The following is a 19,841-nucleotide window of genomic DNA, read 5'->3' as shown; positions in this document are numbered from 1 at the left end:
TGGTCGGGTGACCCGCGCGCTCTATCAGTATTTTCTGGTAAGCAGAGGATGGTTAGGGAATAGTTAAAGGTTAGGTAGGACTAGTTAAGCTAAGTCAAGTCGGTAGCTGCTAGTATATTGATGCTGCTATAAGAGCGGCCATTTCGAGGGACCTGATCAATCTCTTGAGAATGCGCTGTTTTTGAAAATTTATGAATTGTTTTAAAATTGTTATTCTTGCTCTTATATTGTTATATGTATTAATCCATGCGTACGTAAAACGTGTTGTTCAGTGTTGTCAGAACTCCCCGGGGAATTGAATAGGCAAGTGGTGAATAGAATCCATTGCCTTGAGGTCGCAGGCTCAAGGAAAGTTAGGTGCAGGTTAAGTAGAAAACTAGAAGCACTAACTAGGGTTTTTCTGAATACATGTGTGAATAAATGTTAGTAACGAGGTTCATTGGCAAAATTCCAATAGTGGCGTAACCTAGCGAGGGTCACATCGGAAGAGTAGCAGGTTCATCGGAGCTTGAGTGAAAGCAAAGGGGTCCGCTGGGAAACCTTAGACTCGGATATATCCCGGAAAGAGTGGATGGGTCTAGGGAAGTAACAGGTTCACTGATGCTAGAGTGAAGGGTAGGCGGAAGAGATCTACCCGCAGTGTGTGAAAAGTAAATGGAAGTAGTTTACTTGCAGTAAAACAACTCTCTCCTGTCTAGACACTTGAGCACTGTGGCGAATGTGTATTCGTTGTAAATTAACCAAGCACTAAGCACTTTAGGAAGAAAGAAAGTTTCCGTTAACTTGTGAAGGGAGGGAGTCAGTCGCGAAGCGTCTCTGACGTCACTCCGTGCCGCGCTGGGATTGGTAGATACAGCGGGCGGGTAGCGGGGCTGGAATTGTGAAGGAGGGGTGAGCGCCGAAGCGTGAGAACTGTCTCGCGAAAAGGCCGTGCACCCATTGGCCGAAAATATTTGAACGCGTGCACCCATTGGTCGCACGGAATTGCAAGACGCATTCTGATTGGAGGTAATTTGTAAACAAAGTTAAGTGTATAAATCGTATGTGGCACTCGTATTCTCCAGAAACTAGACCCGATCCAAGAAACCAAGGGTTTGAGAGGGATCAGTGGAAAGCTAATAGATACGATATTATGTACGGAACTAAGAGAAAAATGTCCCTTGTAAAGAAGGTAAAGAATTACTTTAAAAAGGACAAGCCGATTAAAACTAGAGAGGGCATTGTTATTCCACCACCAAATACTCCCGCCTCTTTCATGATGTTTGACAGAGGGTACAATACGTGTGTGTGGTTAGAAAATTGGGTGAAGTACACAGAAGACGACGGAATAATGGCCTTTCCGTTAGAAGGTACCTTTAATGGTAGAATCCTATTCAATTTAAGAACCCGAATGAATGAATTACATCCCAGACCGAGACTAACGCAGTATGAGGCATTAGAGGAATGGGAGATTGAGGCTTTCCAAAGAGAGAAGCCCCGAATGGACAAAGGGCTGACAAAGTATTACCCAAAACTGAGGCAAGAATCCCGAGATAAAAAGATGAAACAATGGAGACAGAGCATGATTGTTGAAGGACTGTTTCCCATGATGCCAGCAGAAGATCCTCCTGGGGGGGGGAAAGAACAGAAAAGACTAAACATTGGGGGCCCCTGGGAGAGTCAGATGACGAATTGTTAGATGACATGTGCATGAGAAGTCCGCCTCCTTATAATGAGGGACACCGACCTTCGAGTGCAGGAGATATTCCCCGGAGACCCCTACAAAGGGAAGAGGTCAGGTCCGCAAGTGTAGGAGGGGATTATATAATTCCTCCTTATACTGAGAATCTAGGACCCATAGAACCCAGAAGTATTTACCCCAGGAGACCCGTAGGTGGAGAGACAGGATATTCACGTGAAGGAGAGTTTTTCCCTCGTCCCCCTTATGGAGGAGAGGTGAGGTCCGTAGGTTCAGGAATGCCGTTATTACAGCCCCAGAATGAGGAAGATCCAAGAATCCTAGGCACAGGAAGTCTGTTTCCGAAGCCTAACTATGGCGGAGGGCCGAGTGAGACTCATCCCACTGCCCCGAGTTATGCTCCCATTCTGACCCCGCAGGTGTTACATGGAAACTCCTTGGACAGGTTATTAGAAGAGAAAGAGCGAGAAGCGCTGAGGAATCAGCGAGCTGAAATAATACGGAAAATGTCACAGCTAAATGCAAGTCCTGAAGCATTGACGATCCCAGTAACAATCGGACCGGTGGTTCCGCTGTACGGGGACCGTCAAGGGACTCCAAAAACTCCCGTAATTACCCCTGTCATTGCACCGACCAGACCAGAACCCTTAATTATAGATGATCAGACCAGTGAGTGCGAGTCGGAGGTCTCGCTGCTAGATCTGCCCATTAGAAAGACTGGGAAAAGGATCCCGAAGCCGCACACGTTTAGTACGAGGGCAATTCAGATGGAATCGACCTCGGGTACTAGGAGTGTCACATTGGTGACTCCTGAAGAAATCGAAAGATGGAGTCAGGAATTGGAAAAGCAAACGTCCCCAACGAAACCTTTAGATCTTTACAAGCTGAGAATAGAAATAGAGGAATTGATGGCAGGAAACGTAGGATTAGACAGATTAAATACCTACTCCGAAGACGAAATGCTGTTTATCGGCAAAAGTCTCACCCGAAATACCCGAGTACTTCATGAAAAACTGACTGACACTGCTGCTAGCATGGGTATAGATATTTCAAGATCGTAACCGCTGCAAAAACCATATAGAGCAGATTTCTCAGACAAAGATTTGGAAAACTTGAATGCTTCAGGAAAGAAAGCACAGGTCAAGGAACTATTGTCAGTATTGCAAAAATGGGGAGATGTGGAAAGGTGGAAAGCTAGATGGGTCAAGAAAAAGGATGAGGCCAGGTCTAGGCAGGCAACTCCCGAATTTTTGCTAAAGGAAGCTGAAAAACCAGAGCAGTTATGCCCTATGCGCGAAGTACCAGGTGGGAAGTATGTGCACGTTCCATGGTCCAGACAGGATATTGTGTCCTTTACTAACGATTTCCCAAAATTGCGCGAAAAACCAGTAGACTGGTATCGGCAGGTGGAAAGGTTCGTAAAGGTGCAAAAATGCCTGTGGAAAGACCTGGATGGGTTTTTCGACATTGTGGTCCCGGTAGATCTGTGGACCGAGTGTAAAATAGCCATAGCTTGGCCTAGTGAGGAATACCCGAGAGATGGCAACACAGGGGAACCATCGAAAGAAGTGATGAAAAAATATGAACAAGTAATTCAGCATTTGAAACTAAAAGTGCCAGCAAAGGAAACTGATTGGACCAAGATAGATAGAACAACACAGGAAAGAGACGAGACAGTACACTCCTTTTATGAAAGGCTGTTGCAGGTGTTCAAAACATACAGCGGGATAGACAACATCGAGATGAAGGATATGACACATTTTATTTACAGGTTTGTAAATGGTTTAAGACCCGAAATTTGTCAGTGGATAAAAGATAACAAAATCTGTTGGCATACTAAAAAGATGGATGAGGTCCTGCGGTACGCAAAGTACTGCGAGGACGAGATGGCAGAAAAGAAAAAGGCTCTCAAGGAGAAGGTTATGTGGGCTCAAGTGAAGCTCGCAGAACAGCAGGAAAAACAATTGAATAAAATGGCCAAAACTACTCAGAATCCAGGTCCTGGGGGTGGGGGAGGAGGCAAGCCCCGGCCCAAAATGAGCAGGGAGGAGGCTAAGAAGAAATTTCCCTGCCATCAGTGCGGAGAAATTGGACACTGGCGAGACGAGTGTCCCTATTTGCAGGATGATAACTCCCAAACACCTGATTTAATTCCACAGACGCAGAAAGAAAGACCAAGAAAGACCCAACCACAGGTAAAAACGATTCAGTTGCCCCGAGCACCAAAGCAAGTATTTAAGGGAAAATCCACGCAGGGTGATGACGTAGAAGTCTGGGAAAGCAATGAGAACAGAAATACAGCAACTTCGCAGTATTTACTAAACGATACCTTCCTTTGTGATGACCAGTACTGACGGGGCCTGAGAGGGGAGGACGAGGAGTGCGTACTTGGTGCCTCCTTGCCAGTAGACCAGTCCGGACCATACATTGAAGGAAAGGTTGACGGAAATGATGTCACTTTTCTGTTGGACACTGGCGCTACCCGTTCTACTGTGAGAACAGTGGACGTTCCAAACCTACCCCTCTCGGGAGAAGCCATCCAAGTAGTGGGTGTATCTAATCAATTGATTAGTACTCCTGTTACCGAGCCCATGGAGATCTCAATTGGAAACTTTAAAGAAATGCATAGATTTGTCGTTTGTGACACCAGTCCAGTGAACTTACTGGGACGTGATTTGCTGTGCAAAATGAACTGTACCATCTTTTGCACACCAAAGGGTGTTGAAATTCAGACCCCAGATGAAGATGGCATTTATAAATTAATGTTAATCAGACCGGACTCAGAAATTAAACGAATGACTATGCAGGATTTGCCCAAAGAACTCCAAGAAACAGTGAAGCCAGAGGTATGGGACTTTACCGGAAAAGATGTAGGATTAATGAAAAACGTAGACCCCATACAGATAGCCATCAAGGACAATGCAGTATATCCTAATACTAAACCCTACAGAATGAATGCAGAAGTGAGAGCAGGGGTTGCCCTGGAAATACAGAAATTGCTAGAGGGAAACATCATACAGGAAGTAATGAGTAGCCCATGCAACTCACCGATTATGGGCATCAAAAAGCCTAGTGGCAAGTACAGAGTAGTGCAGGACCTAAGAAAGGTAAACAAGATAGTGATTCCTTGCTGCCCTATTGTCCCGAACCCCGCAGTGATTCTGTACCAGATTCCCTGGGATGCTGAGTGGTTCACTGTGATAGACCTATGTCATGCATTCTTTTCCATTCCCTTGCATCCTGACAGCAAATTTCTTTTCTCATTTGCCTTCAACAGTCACGTGTATGTCTGGAACAGGGTCCCCCAGGGGTACACAGAGAGCCCCTCTATCTTTAATCAGATCTTGAAAAAATGCTTGGCAACTTTGGTCTTACCTGGAAATTCTGTCTTGGTGCAATACATTGACGACCTCTTGGTGGCGTCCAAAAGTCATAAGGACTGTGTGATTGACACCATTGCCCTACTGAATCACCTGAGTGAGAAGGGACATAAAGTGGCCCCTGAAAAATTACAGTTCTGTGCAAAATCAGTAAAATATCTGGGGCACCAGATAGAGAAAGGCATCAGGAAAGTAACGTCAGAAAGAGTGAGAATAATTCAAAAGATGCAGTTACCCCGTACTCAGAAAGAAATCAGAATGTTCCTTGGAGTGATAGGATACTGCAGGCAATGGATTCTGGGATTTGCAGTCCTAGCTAGGCCGTTGATAAAAATGACCAAGAGAGGAACACCGGATATCGTAGAATGGGATGAGGAAAGCTTAACAGCCTTCACCAAATTGCGAGATTGTCTGTGTACAGCCCCTGCGTTGGGAATGCCAGACTATTCCAAGGAATTTGCCCTGTTCTGTGACACCCGCGATAATTGTGCGTTGTCAGTCCTAACACAAGAACATGGCACAACCAGAAGGCCTGTGGCATATTTCTCTGCCACCCTGGATCCAGTGGCTGCTGGATTACCAGGATGTCTGAAAGCAGTAGCTGCTACTTGCACAAGTTTAGAGCAGAGTGAATCCATTGTCATGGGACATCCTGTAACTGTGTATGTTCCACATGGAGTGGTAATTTTGTTAACAAGAACGAAAACTCAGTATCTCACCCCTAGTCGGCTGACTAAATACGAGAGGATTCTCGTGGGTGCTGCAAATATAACGATTGTCAGGTGCAACATTCTGAACCCCGCCACTCTGCTTCCCAATTCAATGGATATGGAAGATGGGGAGGAAGATGAGCATAACTGCATTGATTTAACAGAATTTAGCACAAAGCCACGCCCAGACATTAAAGAAACACCTTTGCCTAAACATGACTTGGAATTTTTTGTGGATGGTTCATGCCTAAGACATGAACAAGGAGGCCTGAGTGCTGCCTATGCGGTAGTCTCCTTAACCAAAATTGAAGAGGCAGGTTATTTATTTGAAGTAAAGTCTGCACAAGTAGCCGAATTGATCGCGATGATAAAGGCTTGCAAATTTGGGAAAAACGTACGCCTAACAGTGTATACTGACAGTCAGTACTGTTTTGGGGTTGTGCATGACTTTGGCCAATTGTGGCTACAGAGGGAGTTCCTGACCTCATCAGGTACCCCTATTCGAAATGGAAAAGTTGTTCAAGACCTTTTAGAGGCAATCCAGTTACCAAAGGAACTGGCAGTGGTCAAGTGTGCTGCCCATAAGAAGGACTTTGACCCTGTATCTTTGGGAAATGATTTCGCGGATCGAGTGGCAAAATTATGCGCCAGAGATCGATATATCATAAATCCAAAACGGGGGGGGGGCCCGGAACCAGCTGCCAACTTCGGGTGTTTGAAGAAGTGCCTACATGGGATGAAGTGAGAGAATGGCAGCAGGCGGCACCCTGGCAAGAGAGAGAGAAGTGGAAGGAAGAAGGGTGTAGACCAAGACGAGAGGATGGTGTCATCTTGGGCCCAAATGGTATGCCTGTGTTACCCAGACACTTGCTTGGCGCAATGGCGAGATTGATACATGAGGGATCACACATTGGTAGGGATGCCATGATTCTGGTATTCCAACAGACTTGGTATAGCAGGAAGTTCAGGAAAGTAGCAGAGTCCCTCTGCCAGAGGTGCCTGTCATGTCAAAAGATGAACCCAGGCAAGAGAACAATAGTGGAACTAGGGAAAATTGGGAGGTCAGCGGGTCCCTTTGTGAGAGTACAAGTTGATTTCATCACCATGCCACGTTGTGAAGGGAAGCGTTATGTCCTTGTCATTGTCTGCCTATTTTCAAAGTGGGTGGAAGCTTACCCTACTCCCCAAAGTGACGCACTGACAGTAGCAAAGTGTTTACTGAAAGAACTGATACCTAGGTTCGGGGTTCCAGTCACTATTGAATCAGATAGAGGCCGACATTTTCAGAATGATGTGATCGACCAACTCTGTAAGGCATTTGGGATCTCGCAAAAACTCCACTGTGCATATCATCCAGAGGCTTCTGGAGTGGTGGAACAGATAAACGGGACTAGCGAAATTGTGTGATGCATCTGGCATGACCTGGGTAAAGGCCCTGCCTCTGGTTCTGATGGGACTCCGAAGTATTCCAGACCGAAAGACAGGCCTGAGCCCTCATGAAATCTTGATGGGAAGAGTAATGAGACAAGCATGGGTACCAGGAAGCAAATTGTTGAGTATTACTGATGATTTGGTGCTTGAATACTGCAAGAGATTAGGTGACCAAGTGCGTTATATCTCTCGCCAGATCGGAGTAGACGCCGTCGCCAATCCAACGACTCCGCTCCACAGACTGGGTCAAAATAAAGAAGCATACTCGGTCGAGCTGCCTGGAACCGAGGTGGGGAGAGAAGCGCCAAGTGATTCTGGTAACGACCACAGCAGTGAAGTGTGCAGGTGTTCCCCATTGGATCCACGCCAGCCACACCCAGAAGGTACAACCCGACAAAGAGCCTGGAGAAGAAGACGGTCCAGCAGAGGGGCCTGCAGAAGCAAGACCAGAAGTAACTGACGACGTACAGCCCAGTACCAGTCGAGCTGAGGGGTTTGCAGACGTTGGTCCAGGAGTAGTTGATGACGAGCTACCAAGAGTCCAGCCTGCTGAAGGGTTCCCAAAAGTTGGTCCAGAAGTAGCTGATGACGAGCTGACAAGCATATGGCCAGATGAGTGGATACCATTGATTGACCTTACCGAAGACCCCATCAGAACAAGCGAACGAATTTGGAAAGGTAGAGAGTGGAATAGAGAGGAAAAGCAAGGCACAGGCGAAGAACCTCAGGGTATTGAGATTCACATCAAAACTGAGGAAGGAGAAGATCAGACAGGGACAGAACAAGTGATCGATACTCCTCCACTGACTCCTGATATCGAAAAGGGACAGATCAGACCTAGTAAAGAGATTCGAGCGGAAGAAACACAAGAGAACGAAGTGCTCGAACAGGATCAGATAGGATTAGGAGAAAGTGTTCAGGAAACAGAAACAGAGACATTTGAAAAGCAAAAACAAAATTCTCCTGAACAAGGCCAGATTAGTAACCAGGCAGAAGAAAAAGATGCAAGTCCTGGAACTAGTGAGACAGGAAGGGAAATAGAAGAAGCAGAATTGCCACAAACTAATGAAAATAAAAGGGCAAGAGAAGAGAACGAGGTCTCAGTGCCAACTAAAAGACTTAAGAAAAGAAAGCACATTGAGCCTGGATACATAAAGAAATTGAGACTGAGAATAAAAACAGTAGAAGAAAAACGTGCAGAAGAAAGGAGAAGTGCTTGCATAGCAGAACAACCAGAAGACACTTCCAAAAGAAGGAGTGATCGAATAAAAAGACAAAACAAAAAGTACAAGTCTCCTGAATGGACGCTCGTTTTGGAGGAATTTGAAGATCTTGATATAACTGACGAGAGCGACGGAGAACCAGTCGCTGAGTACTCTGCCGAAGGAGAAGACGAGCCACCGTGAATTTGCACAAAGTAAGCTACTGGTGTAAAGACACAAAGAGGGGTCGAGAAACTTCTTCTGAGCCAAAATGTCTGATTCAAACGTGAATGGTAGACCTAGTTGCAGTCGTTGCAAAACATGCTGCAAGGTATGTGTATGTAGTATAGTTATACTAATATTAATTTGGATAGGACTAACAGTTTTCATTCCTTTTGCGGTGAGCAAAAATACTAATATTGACCCTACTGAGATTGTAAATACTGAGACTGAAGAACTAACAACCCAAAGTGTAGCAATACATGAGAGAGCACTCAGACAAACAAAACGAGACCTAGAAGCATCAGATGAGGGAGGACTACATTATCATGGAGTAAAGAATAAAACGCATTTAAATGTTTTCGCAAACTTGTTAATACACTATGTAGAAACTATGGAAATTGAAGATTGCTATGTCTGCATGAAGCTACCTACTTCTGTGGCAGGAGGCGTGACATACCATCACCTGCCCCTGACATACGGAATATCCTGTAGCATTTTAGCAAGCTTATTTTACAAAAGAGGACCGTTACAGTACTATTACTCTAACAATGACGTGATCTTTTCTGAACTTCCTATACGTGGGAACTTGAATCCTGTACATACCAAAAGTGACGTTACTCGCTATATGGGCGAATACTTTCTGACTATAGGTAATATAGACATAGGTGACGCACACAGAGATAACTTGACCTGTTCTTTGCGTGAGCAGGAAAAGATGTTCCTGAACATGGCAGAGAAGAGGAGAATAAAAATAAAAAGAAAGGCAGATGATGAAACACAGAAAAGGCCAAAATGGGCTGAGAACATGGAAGGCACCTAAAATGGTGGGGCGGGTCCTGCTCTGTTGCTGGATTTTGAAAAGAAAGGAAAGCTATGTCTTCACCGCGAGAAGACTAGCTACTATAATAACATTTTCATTGGTTCCAGTGAATGTGAACATAATTACAAGGTAATTGGAGGATGGGGTTTCAAAAATGGGTCAGAGCCTGTGTTTCCTGGAATCTATTATATATGTGGAGACAAGGCTTATTTCAAATTGCCGGATCACTGGTATGGAAGCTGCTACTTTGGCATTGTCTTCCCGAAAATATACCATGTGAACAAAGTTGCTGGAAGCAGTGAAAATACTAATGGCTTAGTGCGTAGTAAAAGAGAAAGCGTAGGTGAAATAATGGGTAGTATTTTCAGTGCACTGATACCTGGAGTGGGAGTGGTTCTGAACACTCACAGAATTTGCAAATTGTCCACTATAGTAGATGTGTTGTCTACTGACACAGCTCATGGATTTCTGCTGGTCAATACCGAAATGGTTGCGATCAGATCAATGGTTTTGCAGAACAGACTTGCTCTTGACACCTTATTAGCAAAAGAGGGCGGAGTCTGCCGGATGTTGAAGGCGCAACATTGTTGCACTTATATTCCGGACAAAAGTGTGCAGCTCAAAAGATATGTGAAAAACATTACTAATTTGGAAAGGGAACTCAAACCACTCGAGGTTGACAGTGCCTGGAAGAGACTGGTAGATGGTCTCTCAAATGTAGGTCATTGGTTTGCTAGCTTAGGTAAAAGCTTATTGTTTAAGGTACTGATGCCAATTGGAATTATAGGTCTTATCCTATTTTTCATATTTGTCTGTTGCAAGTGTCGTAAACACACCGGAAAGCATCAAGTGAATGCAAGAGGAGTGAAACGAAGTGTGGATGAGCTTGAATTAGAGGAAATGAATAATCAGATATACAAAAAGGTGAAAAATTCTCACCCTACTAAAAATGAAAAAGAGAAGCTGGATCGTTTGTTGGAAGAGATAGAGCTGTATAAAGTGTGAAGAAGTTGGCATCTGGTTCCATTATTTTTGTGATGATAGTAAATATCATCAAAGAGGGGATTGATAGAGCAAGCATCGCATCGCGACTTGCTCGAGTCAAGAACCTCGCCCGTGTGTAATCAATTAATAAATTGTACGTCTTACTAATCTTTTATTTTCATATTCGAACAAGGTAGAGGAAGCTTGCATACGTGTATTTCTAATACAACTAATCCATGTCTTTAAAAACATGGCCGCCGCTTGAAAAGTGCTTCTGCGCATGCGTCAGTCACACTCACGTGACCTGACGTAGTTATAAATTTTGGAGGGAAAGGGTGCGCATGCGTAATACACAGCTTTCGTGAATAACGTGGTAATGCTCTTGTGAGTGTGTATATGTTGCTAACATTTAAACTGCATAGTATATTTTTATAATGATAAGTTTGAAGTACAAGACCAATGATGTGTTTACATACATTTATTTCTATGTATTAATTTGTTCTCGCTTACTTTTCATGTACTGCGGGAAATGGGGGTCCGAACCGGTTGGGAGCCATATTGAGGGTCTCTTCTGCGCAGACTCGTGGTGCACTGAAAGGTGGCAACAATGGACAGTGGAACTCAGCCAGCTGGCAGCCACCGTCAAGATACTCATGAGAAAGCCACCTCTGCCCTACGAGAACGGAGAAAGTTGCTCCTTATATGATACAATGTGTGTTGCGCTACTATTTGCCGTGCAGTTTCTCATGGGAACCCCAATCTTGCTAGGCGGTACCCAGAGATGTAAATTAGGCATCCAAATAGTCTATTCTGATTGGTGTATTACCCAAAGCCTACCTTAGGACCAATCCAAATTGAGGGATTCTGACACTTTGCAACATTGGGGGGTGGTACACCGTCCCCAAACAGTATAAATACCCTGGGTTCACCTAGGGAAGTCGTCCGACTTGTCTGGTTTAGCTGACCTGTCATTGACCCAACGCACTCAATAGGTGACTGAAGATACAGAGTACTGCGGAGCACTCTGTCCGAAATTGACCATAGACTAAGGTTTTACTAAACCTTAAAGTGCTGGCGGAGCACTTTTGCTGGGAGTTCGCTGACCCAATCGGGGTCTTGATCGATAGCTGCAGAGAGGGTGGAGCGCAGGCGTTGCTTCCGAACTGCGGGTGCTGGTCCTGTCCTGAGGGTCCTGTCCGAGAGGTCCTGTCCTGATTCCTAATCTGAGGGTTTCCTGTCCTGTCCTCGGTGTCCATTCTGCACCTGCTGTCCTTTGACGGGTATCCTTCCTTGAGGGTTTCCTGTCCTTAACTGACCCGTGGCCAGGGTTTGGTTTTCACACCAGTCTAGGTAAATATCACTCTGAATCTTGCACCTTCCTGAATTTCTGTCTTTTTGCTTTAATAAAGACATACTTTTGCATATGTTAAATTTCCATGTTTTTCCGCAACCATTGAATCATAAAGTCATTTGCGTTTTATTTCAAAACGTGTTCCTATGTTGCCCTACCTGTTAGAAATTATATTTTGCATTTCAGTTTGTCATTTCCTGATATGGTCTAGAACCTCCTTACTTAAACTGTCTAAAGAACTTTTGCCTTAAAGCATAGCGTGTCTCTCTTCATAGACTCTCCTATAGATGTAAATGTCCCGAACTCCTGTCTTATTCCCTTGAAATAATTCTAGAATACTAGTCCTAATCAAAGCCTATCCCATCTTTAGTAATTCATCTGAAACGTTCTAATTCCTGATCCTTCATTTAAGTGTGTCCGGATTCCATTAGTCTATAAATGGTTGCACTGACTTATTTCCTATTCAGCTATGTACTTTCTGTTATTCTGATTATCGATTGCTTAATTACTGTGAATTTGATTATTTCTGAAATTTACTAAATTAGATAAAGACTTTAAAACTTCCAGTTGTCCGTGGTCATTTTACAAAGGTATTGAATATTATATTGTTGGGTTTGTATTTTGCTGCCTTCCCTTTTACAGCTAGCTCCCTGATCCATGATGGTCATAGGTACCCGTGTCGGTGGATGGTAAGTCGGGTACGCTGAAGAATAACGAAGGGAACTCACAAATATCTGATAGCAGAGCGTGAGGTCATCTGATCAATGTATATGGTGATTTGAAATATATGGGCCCGAAGCCAGAAGTGGCGAAATTATTGGTCGGGTGACCCGCGCGCTCTATCAGTATTCATATAAAAGAGTATTTGAATATCAAGGATGAGTTGAGTATAATTGATGATAAGATAATAAGGAGGAATCGCATAGTACCTCCTGTAGGTCTTTGGAGTCAAATTATTGAGCTAGCACATGAAGGACGCCCTGGAAGGAGCATGACGAAGAGAGGAATTAGACAAACATATTGGTGGCCAAAGTTAAGCAGCATGGCTGAAGAAGGGATTAAGCTTTGTTATGCATGTGCAAACAGTGACAAAGTAAAGACAGTGAGAGAACTGACACTTAAGTGTGTTGAGTTACCTGCCAGACCATGGGAAAGGTTAGCAATGGATTTCTTGGGCCCTATAAACAAGTTAGGTAGTGCAAATAGGTTTATTTTTCTACTCACTGATTATCACACAAAGTGGTTTGTGTACAAGACAACAAATGTTATCAACACTAAAACTGTGATGGGATTTTTAGAGGAGGTATTTATGGAAGAAGGTGTACCTAAAACCATTGTATCAGATAATGGTGTACAATTTATATTGAGAGAAATGAAGGAGTTTATGGAAAAATGGGGAGTTACTCATGAGAGAGTGGCTTTGTATAGACCACAAGTCAATGGAATGGTAGAGAGGAATAATTGCTTATTAATGGATAATATACAATGTCATTAGCTAATGGTTTATCTTGGAAAGAAGAGTTAAAGAAACTAGTTTGTGCACACAGAACTACTCCTCATGTTATAACGGGTATTTCTCCCTTTGTATCTCTTAAAGGGATAGAACCAGGTAGAAAAGACAATCCTAGTTGGTTGATTGTCAAGGATCGTTTATGGGTAGACCACCATGCTGTCAAGGCAAGCGTTACAGAGAAACAAAGACTGACTGAAGATTATTACAATGTGAGAAAAGGTGTGAAAATGCCAAATATAGTGGTTGGAGATTGGGTTGTCACAAAGAAAAGTGGCGTGGTCATTAAAGGGGATAGCAAATTCTCTGTTCCATTAAAGGTAATTGAAGTAAAGCACAATGTGGTAGTATTGGAAAATGGGACAGTTTAGAGTAATGGAAGTATTTGTAAAGTACCTAATGTACAATACACTTATCGTCATGTGTCATAGTGTTGCCATGAGATCTTTGTGTTATGTTTTAAAAAAAAAGTTTTTTCAAGTACAATTTTTAATGTTTCATGAGGGGGGAGATGTGTAGTGTTAGTGAAGTTAAATATACTATGATTACATTATACACTGACTAGCATGTGAGCTGGAATGTCCAGACAGATGTAGAGTGTCCTGTTCCAGATGTTCTATGATGAGTCATTACTGTTTAGCAGCGCCGTGAGCAGGACTAGTGTGCTGAAGATATCCATTTATTCAGAATGAACAACTTTGAATTATCTTTCTGGAAGTGAAATTATTACACCTAGGCTGTACTGGCAGGTCATTTGAGGAGGATCTTCCTGTGTCTAGAGGATGGGGAGTGTCTGTAACGAGAGCTTCAGCGGTCCTGGTGTTGGGCAGTACCGCTCCTAAGTGGAGGGTGCAGAAGTCCTGGTAGGGGGGTGAGAGGAGGACAACCAACCCCAGTGGAAAGCCAATGGGTCAGGGGCCAACCAGAAGGGCTGAGCCATCCATGAGTGACCATGGTGATGCCACTTCTGTTCCGAGAGACAGGCAGACTGTCACACGACACATTAGTGATGTGTCACCCTGAAGGGGGGGCATGCGCTCTCCCCATGAAGTCCTGGTTTGCTGGGCATTTGAACGCCCAGAGTGCTTGATCATTTGTGGGGCCTCTGGAGGTCGTTCGCCGAGGAGGGGAAGGCCAGGTTCGGGTTGTAGCCTGACCTGGAAGGCAGGGCATCTGTAACCAGTGTCCTGGCCGGGTTGCCTTCTAGGGGTACCCCTGTGAACACAGGAAGGACCCATCTTAAAGGAGAGGGAACCTGTGTTTCCCAGAAGGGGTGTGGCAGGCCTTGCCGGGATCCTTAGGGTGCCTGGCTGACTATGGTAGTACTACCCTGAGAGCAGGTGCGGCCCATCTTAAAGGAGGGGGCCCCTGCTCTACAGTGGGAGGGTGCAGAACTCTATAAGGGGGCGCAGAGGGAGGGAGTCCTTGCCTCTGACCCCGGTGCATCCGGTGATTGTAGATCCCAGGCAGTAGACCAGTGATGGAGAGAGGTCCTGAACTGGTGGGAGAGTTGTGTTCTGGAGGATGCTTCCCTGGGAGGGTGCAGAACCCCAGAAGTAGAGGTAGGGTGGGGCATTCTTGCCCGTGACCTCTGGTCAGCCTGAGGGTGCGGACCCTAGGCTGAAGGATCAGTGGTACTTTGGAACTACACTGGGAAGGAGAGTGGAGAATGGCTATTGTGTGCCAGGGGTTACTGCCCCCCACTCTGTGGATTTGTCAGGACCTGTAACATCTGGATGGCCTACGGCCTGGTCCTAGCCATGGACAACTAGAGAGTACCAGTGGGGTATCCTAGTTGGGCCAGAGAGTTCTTGTTTAGAGGAAACCATGTGGGTTCAGAGTGGTGTAGAACCGGAGGGTGTCCCTGCCGTGCGGGCCCGCGTCCGTGTTCTATCGCCCAAAGCAGGGAAGCCCATCAAGGGACTGATTGGTCTGCCCTGCGTTTTGGCTGGAAGGGGGTTGTGTTGGATTTGGCCCTTTTGGCAGGTTCACCCCAAAACGTTTTTGCATTTTCCTAGCCTGTTTCTGTAACCTGGTGTTGGTGATTTTAGGCTTCTACGCACTTTTTCACTGTGGTCCAGTGTAAAGTACTTGCGCTCTCTGTGTATGTGTGGTGAGAGTGGCCTGCCCTCCCATAGGAATGCATAGGGATATGTGTGTCCATGGTAGTTTCTGATGTGTGGGGAGCGCAGGGTCGAGTTTGGTATGTGTGAAGTTGTGATATTAAATGCTGCGTGATGATTTGTGCAGATTTATTGTGTCTAGTGGAGAAGTGTCACTTCTAGAAGTTGGCATGTCTGTGAAGTGAATGTGAATTGACTGTCTGGCTTGTGATTGGCTGGAGCTGGCTGGTGTGCCTGGCTCCAGGAGTCAGGATGGGTCTGCCCGGTGGTGAATGGGGAGATCTGCATGTTGATGGCAGGGAGGAGTTGCCCCTGGGACCTGAATAGGGCTGTGCCTTCCCTCAACAATGCTGGCTCCACCCCGTGGTGCGTCTGATGTCCCTAGCCTGTCCTGTGAATAGGGAGAGGGGCTGAGCAAAACATAGTGCTCAAGAACCAGTTGTAACTGATTCTCCCCTTACCCTACAGCTTAGACAAAGGAAATATGTGTATAAAAAGGGGCTGTGACCCCATGTAAAATGTTCAGTTCTTGTTCCTGCTTGTGATGACTCGAATCTACAAGGGCTGTGCTGCTTCTGGGGCCCAGGGGAAGGCTTGCCTCCCTTGGCCCTTCTGCTTTGCCCCAGGATTCCTTCTTCTTCCTACAGGACCTTATGGCTGTGGCGCCCTGGGGTCCTTTATTTTCCCTACAACAAAGTGCTTTAATTTCCCTAAGGAATAGCGCTTGAATTGCAGGTCCCCCGGAATAAAGGAGCACGAGGGCTCCACAGGGCAAAGCCGCCTATACAGGGGGGAATCCCCGGCGTAGGGTTTCCCTGCATTTTCCCTTCCGGAAAGGAGAGCCCACACTGCGTTTGGGTGGCTGATTAGCATTAATGGAGAGGGTGTGCCCACCCCGCCATCCTACTATTTTTGATTGCAGGTACCCACCCTTCATTATGGACGTTTTTGCCCTTTTAGAAATAGTGGGTGCCCGCCCCACATGGTGACCTGGCATTTATTCAAGTAGCGGGGTGCCCACCCCGCATTGCCGGCAAGAAACCACCACCGCGCCCCGAGCCGCTACTAGAATCGCTTCCGGGCCACTTCCCAGCGCGACCCGGAAGGCAGGCCAGGCTGTGGTCTTAGTGGGCAGGGCTTCCAGGGTGGAAGGGAAGCCCCGCAAGAGAGGATGCCGGTGCCGGTGAGGGCGCGGGTCTCCCCTGAGCAAGGAGGAGCCCAGCGGTAATGACCACCGGAAAAGCAGAGTCCGGGGCCCCTGGAGTGGAGGCCTGGGTGAAGTGGAGAGGAGGCTGCAGGCAGAGCGTGAAGGAGGCAGACCGCCGCCTACAAGCAGAAGGAGCCGGTGAGTGGTGCTGGGGCTCTGGTGTGTTGGTGCCTGTCCCAGGCACATTGACAGTGCTGAGCGGCCCATCTGACAGAGGGCTGCTCCAGCGAGGGGGACAGAGGTTCTGTGAAGGCCCCGCATCAGTCAGAGCGGCCCCGTCTAGCAGCGGGCCGCTCCAACCTTGGCCATATTATTTTAGGAGCCTAGGTGGCCCCCACGTGGGGGCCCAGGAGGTGCAGGGCCCCCCTGGAGGGCCCAGAGGGCCCCGTGTCCCTTTCAGAGTTTTGGCCAGTATTCTACAACTGCCCTGCGTAGGAGAGGGCAGCTGCAGCGTTTTGGGGGCATATAGGTTTAAGAGCCCCAGAGATGAAGCTCAGGAGGGCACAGTGGTGCCAGGCTCTATTTGGAGGTACACAGCTGCCCCACCAGACAGGGGGGCTGGTATATGGATGGCCCCTAATGTGATGATGCGCTAAAGTAATGTGGTGTTAGGAAATGTATTGTGTATATTATGTGCGGGTGTGGTGAGGTGTATTAAAGCGTAGGCAGGGGGGCGGTGCTCCAGCCCCTCTGCCGGTGTGTGGGACGGCGAGGCTCCTGGGAGATGGAGTCCTGGTGGGGAAGATGCGCGTTGTCTCGCGCTTGCACTCTACTCCCCTCTTCAATGGGAGGTGAGTTCTTTTAGCCCCAACAACAAAGAGCAACAGCAGGACAGTCTTGCACCAAACACCTAGCGCTGCGGGCGAGGTGTATTAAAGCATAGGCAGGGGTGCGGTGCTCCAGCCCCTCTGCAGGTGTGTGGGACGGCGAGGCTTCTGGGAGATGGAGTCCTGGTGGGGGAGATGCACGTTGTCTCGCGCCTGCACTCCACTCCCCTCTTCAATGGGTGGTAAGTTCTTTTAGCCCCAACAACAAAGAGCAACAGCGGGACAGTCTTGCACCAAACACCTAGCGCTGTGGCACCCGCGAAGCGGGTGCGGCGATGTGTATTAAAGCGTAGGCAGGGGGGCGGTGCTCCAGCCCCTCTGCAGGTGTGTGGGATGGTGAGGCTCCTGGGAGATGGAGTTCTGGTGGGGGAGATGCGCGTTGTCTCGCGCCTGCACTCCACTCCCCTTTTCAATCGGTGGTGAGTTCTTATAGCCCCAACAACAAAGAGCAACAGCGGGACAGTCTTGCACCAAACACCTAGCGCTACTTTTTTATTCAAGTTCCATGGACAGCACACCAATACAGGAGTTGTCAGTGTGGAAGGGAATGAGCAAATGACCTGTGACAGTTGGGAGGCTGCTCAACTGGCAATCGGAACTTCCAGCTGTCAACGTTCCGCTGGTGACCTCATGTAAAGAAGGGGTGAGAAGGGGAGAGGGAGAGGGAGAGGTGAGAGGAAAGACAGGAACGAGCTAACTACTGAACACAACTCATCTCCTTTTCTTAGGAATAAATATATATATATTTTTTTAACAATAAGGAGTAACTAAAAGAAACACCGTAAGCAACTACACATATTAACTAGTCGCACACTAACAGGCACATGCATTAAAGCATTTTGCGATCGCAAACGGTGCCAATCGCAAAAATCGGTCGTTTGCGATTGCAAAATTTACTTCTGCGATGCATCAAGGGTCAAGGCATTCGCAATTTGAGAATTCGCAATTAATTGCGAGTACTCAAATTGCGATTGCATTTAAGGAATTGCATTTTGCGATTCCTTAAATACAATGCATTAAAGTTAAAAAATCTGCGATTTTGCAAATAGAGGGAGCAAATTACCATGAAGTTGAACTTCATGGTAATTTGCAAAAACTTTGAAAAATGCACTTTTGTGCATTTTTCAAAGTTTCATGTTGCACACACACATGCCCTTAGGGCATGTGTGTGTGCAGCATATGTGCAGAGAACAATTTCAGGGGTGCAACAGGATGTCCTTTTGACACCCTGACACCCTTGAAATTGCATTCTCAATTTGCGATTCTCTAATTGAGAATCGCAAATTGAGAATGTCTTCCCATTAATTCCTATGTGCCTCTAGGCGAGTCGTAATTAAGGAATGTTTAGAAATCGCTATTTGTTAAACGATTTCTACATGCATAGGCCTTTGCGATTCCTTAATTGAGATTCCTTAAAAATCGCAATTAAGGAATCGCAATAGCCAACATTGATGCATGTGCCTGAAAGTCTTTGTACTTGCTAGGTTTGACCAACTTGCGTCCGCATCTGCTGGTGCCTGCTTCTTCTTCAGTAATGTCTCTCTCCAAACCATTGTCTAGTTCTGCCAGTTGACTATCTTCCGAGAATGCGGGGCTACATGCTTCTGTAGTGATATCACTATTCTCACTCATACTTTCCTCACCATCCTGTTTTTCTCTTGTAGTGGTAGAGTCTCTAGAGCCAGGTGACATCACTGAGTCAGAAGAGCTAAGGTCTCTGTATTCCCCAATGGACTCTATACGTTCAAGATCAGTTCCCTCTCCGCTATCATTGCTACTTGTAGGTCTAGATATGTTATCTTCTTCTCCTTCTGAATCCTCAGTTTCAACGCACAACCAGCCATAGTAGTCTAGTTCAGTGTTATTTTCCTCCTTCTCGACGTGTTTACCCTCTTTGATGTTCTGTGGAATTACATCATTTTTATTACTCACAGACATAGATGAGGCACGACCAGACTTTTCCATCGCTAAGGAGTGCAGAGTTACAAAATACTTTTTGTACTGTTAGGGGATCCGCGAACCTATTCTGCCCCTTTCCAAAATGTCCACTTCTTTTGACTCTCACTCTGTCTCCTTCTTTTATTTTGATTTCTTTGCACTTATGCTTACTGTTAAATTTTTCCTTGCACAAACTTTGTGCCTCTTGAATTCTTTTTCTGACCGTTTCAGCCGACCATTCTGTTCTCCTTGCAGTCTTGAGCCATCCAGTATTGTCTTTTGAAATAGGAGTCCTTCCCCTCATCATTTCGAAAGGGCTTACCAGAGTGTTCTCTCCATGTGTTATTCTGTAACCCCATATCATTTTGTTGACTTCCTTCATCCAACAACATCCTTTTTTGTTAGCTAATTGAATGGTCCCTTTTATTACCCTATTAAATCGTTCCACTGCTCCATTG

This window comes from Lissotriton helveticus, chromosome 1_1 (genome assembly GCF_964261635.1).
Source record: "Lissotriton helveticus chromosome 1_1, aLisHel1.1, whole genome shotgun sequence".
Lineage (NCBI taxonomy): Eukaryota > Metazoa > Chordata > Amphibia > Caudata > Salamandridae > Lissotriton > Lissotriton helveticus.
This window is presented reverse-complemented; position numbering follows the sequence as displayed.